This window comes from Coenobita brevimanus, chromosome 44, assembly GCF_032717465.1.
Source record: "Coenobita brevimanus isolate Jiangsu-jjx chromosome 44, ASM3271746v2, whole genome shotgun sequence".
NCBI classification, from domain to species: Eukaryota; Metazoa; Arthropoda; class Malacostraca; order Decapoda; family Coenobitidae; genus Coenobita; species Coenobita brevimanus.
Window position 1 is genome coordinate 23,010,367 of NC_136997.1, and position 6,025 is coordinate 23,016,391.

The window sequence follows — 6,025 nt, forward strand, 5'->3', positions numbered from 1 at the left end:
CTTGATGGAAAATGGGCAACTGACCGTGAATTTGAATTAGCATCTTGATGTCTTAAAGAAGAGCAGTTGATGCATTTGGGACAATTTCTGTTACTACAATCCTTAGCTTTATGGGTTCCAGCACAAAAGACGCATTTAGGGTCATCATTTTTCCTAGAACATCTCTCAAATGTATGACCAAAGCCTTGACAGTGATGACACTGTGTAACTCAGAATCTATCGAATGTGCGGCACCTTGTAAGATCCACATAGATGTAATTGCCCTGTTCAACAATGGAGGATCTCACCTCTGGCGACATCTTCAAGACAGCAGTTTTCGTGTCATTCCTTGTTCTTATGAAGAGAAGGTTGAGGGTACAACCTCAATCAACGAGCATCTTAATTTTACTATTTTTTCTCAGAATGTTTGGGATGATGTCAGAGTCACCCAAGGAAGAGGAAAGGCCTGTCACGGTCATTTTAGGCAACATTTTCTTTGGCTCTGATATGCAAAAAGTGCCCTCAGAGCCAAAATGATCACTCAGCACCCCAGTTGCCTCACCTTTGGCCTCAGCTGACGGAAACTTCATTACCAACCCACCAGCCTTGGTCTTAAGACGGCTATCAACCGGTACCGAGTTAAATACATCTCTGATGACTTCTGGTCCCATCTGATTTGTCAGGGCATCAGCACCACTCTTTGGTTTCACAATCAGTACATGCTGACTATGAATGTTTTTTTTTTCTGGCCATGAGCACTGATTTCAATCACGCCCCCAGGCAGATCCTTCCCTTCCCCCACGAGAGACTCCCGAACAGCATCCGCAAATGACTTGGCCTGATCTTGCCTGACTGCCATGGGTGATGAGACCTTGGTCTCTAATGCCTCCAGTCTATTTGAAACGTCTCTACTTGCCTGAAAGATTGGCCCAATAACTTTATCTTCAAACTCCTTCTTGGTACTCACCAGCCAAGACCTCGTCTGCAGGTGCAACACATTGGCTACACAGCCAGCGAAAGTCCAGCAGGTGGCTCTTCTTCATAAATGGATAGTCGCCTGCATCCAAATTTCCACAAGCTATATGAACCCACTCATTGCAGTAGCAACACTTCAGTGCTTGTGCACTTTTTGCTACAGACCTACTGCAGCGAGGGCACTGGTGTTGTTTGCTCATGATAAAGGAGAACAAAATACAGAACAAAATGACAACAACAGCAAAAAGTATATACAATACTACCCGGGATAAACCCGGGTAGCGCAGACCCCGTTTGTATCACCCTAATTTAGGAGAAAAAAAGGAAACCTAAAAAAACACAAAAAACAGAAATGGGGAAAAAAAAAACAGGGTGTCTGCGAGGTCACCACAAGCAGGTGGGGTACGACTTGACTACCTTTCTAGGAAAGGTAACCCAAACTGAGGTGCCGCAAAAGTACTGAGATGGTATTGACAACTTTTCCTAATTCGAGCTTTATGGCAGCAGCAAATACGTCAGTTAGGCAAGACCTCATTGGTTACGATACTGCCACTGCACAAAGCAGTGGCTACTACAATTATTATTACTGTTACTGTTGTGATTACTACTACTACTTCTATTACTACTACCACTATTACTACTACCACTATTACTACTACTACTACTAGTACTACTACCACTATTGGTTGTTGGTACACTGAAAGCAGTGATGAGAAATAGGGAGGTGAGTATGGAAGTTAAGAAGTCACTGCATGATAGTATTGTGATCCCTACCCTGACGTATGGAAGCGAGGCATGGACCTTGCAAGAGGGGAACAAGTCAAGAGTGAGAGCAGTGGAAATGAGTTACTTGAGAGGAGCATGTGGAGTGACGTGGAGGGACAGGTTGACGAATGAAGAAGTGAAGGAACGCTGTGGGGTGGATGTGGATGTGGTTGAGAAGATTAGGTGAATTACACTGAGGTGGTTTGGACATGTGAAGAGAATGGAGAATGAAAGACTGACTAAGAGGGTGTATGTGGGTGAGGTGGAGGGAGGGAGAGGGAGAGGTAGACCGAGGATGAGGTGGAGGGATGGAGTTGAGAGGTATATGAGGGAGGGGGGGGTGAGTTGGGGGGAGGGTAGTCAAATGGTGGGTGACAGAGCGACTTGGAGGCGTTTTGTCTGCGGCCACCCTTTGCTGGATTAGGGCGTCAGCCTATAGATAGATAGATAGATAGATTATTATTATTATTATTATTATTATTATTATTATTATTATTATTATGATGATTATTATTATTATTATTATTACTATTATTATTACTTCTGCTCCTCCTTCGTCTCTTCCTACTACTAGTACTACTACCACTATACTACCACTACTACTACTACTACTACTACTACTACTACTACTACTACCATTATTATTACTACCACTACCACTACTACTTTTTTTTTTTTTGAGTAAATCACCTCCATCCATTGGAGATTTATATTGTGAAGATCAAAACCAACCTTCCTAATACAGTTCACCATTTGGAGTTGTAATGTGAAGGTTAACACTAACCCTCATATTACAATCCGTTGGCCCCAAGCACGCCAACGGCTGTGGTTACTAACCATCCACTATTACTATTATTATTTTATTTTATTTTTATTGATATTACAGTGTGAAAAAAGACAATAATCTATTAGAGTCGCTGGTCTATGCGACTCTCGACCACAGTAGGTTGGTAATCCATACCCGCCAGAGAGACAGGCTGTGCTGATGATCTTGTGCCTCTGAGACATAGCAGAGCAGACCTCACGAGGGAGAATGACAGTCAACATCTCATCCAGGCCGTAACAGAACTCTGCGGTTGACGTTTCTTCTCAGAAAGAACCTCTGCCAGTCTCAAGTAGAATCTCACCACCTTTGGACCCATCCCATCTGATGTTGTGAACACAAGGGCAGTGAATCGACCGTGGTCAACATGTTGGATCCTTTCTTGGTAATTTCTATTTTTTTCTTGTTCATTTCTTTTGTGTGCAGCTTCGAGAGACAGTTCGCGATGACATTCTGCCATGGGATGGAATATCCTGATGTCGAAGAATGCAATCTGCCCACGTGTCCAGAAACCTCGAGCACTGACATCCACTCTCGCATCATTTGATGTGTGTGCTGTTCTGTGGGTGAAGTGCTCGCCGTCCAGGGGTAGCAGAGCTGGCTCAATCGTGACATCATGGCATATTTCCTGCAGCATTTTGGCAGTGAGGTCGTGTACTTCATGGTGTCGGATGCAGACAAAGCCTCCCCTCTTGCATAGCATTGCATGGTTTGCATCAAAGGCAGTGCCACAGGCACAGTGTTGAGGTAGGTTCTCTATTGGCCATCCATATCTCAAGGCTATGACGTCAATAAATTCTTGTTTGTTGAAGTGGAAGCCTTTTGCCTTGAGAGGCAGGGTTGTGAGCCAGTTCAATGCCCCAACCTCCTGTGCAATTTCAGTTCTTCTGCACTGGTCTTGTGTTAGATGTTGGATTATGTGCTGCAGCTGGTCCTTTTGTCTTGTTTCTCTCTCCTTACTTATCTGTGTCTTTATGTCTTTCTGCCTCTGGTGGTCGATTTCACTCGTCTCAACCTGGGCGCCAATCTTCTGTGACAAGGATTCGGTGAGCCTGAGTGAATTTCTGTGTTCGTAGCTTGCCACGGCTGCTGGATTTATAATGCAAAGGCCTCCCATCCTGGGTGGTAGTACTAGAAGGTCCCTCTCTTCTGGTGTGAGGATATGGCTATCAGTTAGAGATGGGAGGAATGAATCCATGATTGCATCCTCCAGTGGTTGTAGCAGCAACTCGATGTCTGGTATGGTCCTCATCACGAAGGTCCACTTGTGCTTTACACCATAGGTATATGCACTGCATGCTGCATGGGGTTCTGTTTTTGTGTGGCTGGATAGTGTATGTATTTCTTCTACCCATGTCTTCACCTTATCACTCACATATTTATCTTTGAATTCCTTAGTTCCAATCACAGCACCTAGATGCCTCTGACCTTCCTTGGTCACTATCACGTTTGTGTCTCTAAATGCTTCCTGTGCATCTTGATACTCGTAGTAAGCTGGTTTCACGATCAAGATGGACTTACTTGCATTAGGGTAGTAACCTTTTTCAGGGCCATGAGATGTTACAAGGTCCCACCATTTCCTTACATCCTCCACCTTGCCAGCATCCGTGAGATCATCTGCATAGGCTACCTGTTTTACATTGGTGGCCTCGTATTTGATCTGTTGTTGCAGCACTGTCATCGCCAGGACGTACATAGCCATGGCAACTGGGTCCCCTTGGGTAGTTCCTTCCGTGGATTGGATTACACCGACGTCGTGAGCCGTTGTCTTACCCATAATGTAGAGGTCTGCTGGTTCTTTATAGGTGTTTTCCACATACTAGGCAAATGCTGGGCATTTAACCTTGATGTTGTGCAGCATAGCCTCCCGGTTGATGAAATTAAATGCATTTGAGGCATCAACTAATAATATTGCCTGACAGTCCTCTTCCTCATACATTTTCCTCATGGAGAGAACTGCTGCCTCACCTCCTGCCTGCTGGCCTGCACACACTTGAAGGTTGCCAACTGCCTTCTTCACATCATGTTTCACCACCTCCATGATGCATTTTCCTATAATCCATCTTAAGACTTCATCAACCCCGATGGGCCTGCATCCAGGATTCTTATCAAGGGGGATTAGGCTGCAAGCCGTCAGTGCTTCGATGTAACTGCACTGACTTGAAGCCAGCTTCCTCGCCAGTGAGACAATGATGTTACATAGGTTTGTTGCTGCCTCCCCAGACTTGATGTTACTGAGGATTACTCACCAAGATTTTGCATCCAGGCCTGACGGTCCTGCCACTCCGTGTGTGTGCATTGCCTTCCGCCACACCATATCTCCGGTTATCCTGTCATATATGATGGGATTGGGAGGAGTGTAGTTGCCGTCAAGCTTTGACTGGGCACTTGCTTGTCGTGCAGTCGGGTGTTTTTCTTTTAGTTGTTGCATTGTTTCATCTGTCAGGTCAAGTACTCCGTTTGGTGATTCAGCTGACAGGGATCTTGTTGCCATCGAGACCTTCCCCTGTCCCATCTTGCTGCCAAAAATCCTTGCCACGTCGTTGGTGTTCTGATTTCTTCTGCCTCGGTTGTTTATTCTCATCTGCAAGGCCCTTGCTTCCTCAAGTAGGTTGTCGATTTCACCTCTTTTCCATGTTTCAACCCGCCTTTGGATGGCCTTATTATTTTCTGCAATGCTAGCTCTTGGACAAGTCTTGTTGAGAAAGAGATGTGGTATCAGTGCAATGACCGTAAGAGAGAATAATTCGGCAGTGGGTGAGTTATTGTTGTAATTGGCTATCAGGCTGGTGATTTCCATGACCATGTCAGTTGTAGCATTGCATTTAGGAGGTTCGAAAAGGTTACTTGACGACCATCCAACTATTTCATTATATGTGGTGTTCACCCAGGTTACTGCATTTTCTCGGGATTTGCCCATCCAGTATGTGGGATGACCTTCTCGCACAGACCCATGAGGCTGTTTTGCTTCCTCATTGTTTGTGTCACTACCGTTCTGGGGACGTATAATACCTGGATGATTCCCTCTTTCATGCACTCCTCTGTGGTGATCTTCATCCTCAGTTTCATTTCTATTATAAATTTCCTGATGGTCCTCACCTCCAACTTCACTATTATTCACTTCCCCATGGTGATTTAACCCACCCAGCACTTCCATATATCTCGCATCTTGGCGTCCATCCCTATCCCTCGCTTCACCACGGGGTCTTTCACCACTATGCATGTCCGTGTGATCGTGCTTATTGTCGGTGACCGCCCCATCAATTTCCATGTCGCCAATCTGTCGTCTGCCACGTTGGAAGCGGTCAAGTGCCACTTCTGGTGGGCTGTGATTCCCTAACACATTCACACAAAAAGGTCCCATCCTACAGTATGTACACAGCGACCTGTTTGTTGCGCACCTGATACACTTATGCTGCTTACTGGAGCACTAACAACAATACTGTGCCGTGGCCATGGTGTTAATAAAATTTTTATGCTGTG

General features: G+C 45.2%; 1 pseudogene; it reads right to left on the reverse strand.

Moving 5' to 3' along the window:
• Positions 1-2,627: 2,627 nt before the first annotated feature.
• LOC145398012 (uncharacterized) lies at positions 2,628-5,813 on the reverse strand (annotated as a pseudogene).
• Between the last annotated feature and the right edge of the window lie 212 nt (positions 5,814-6,025).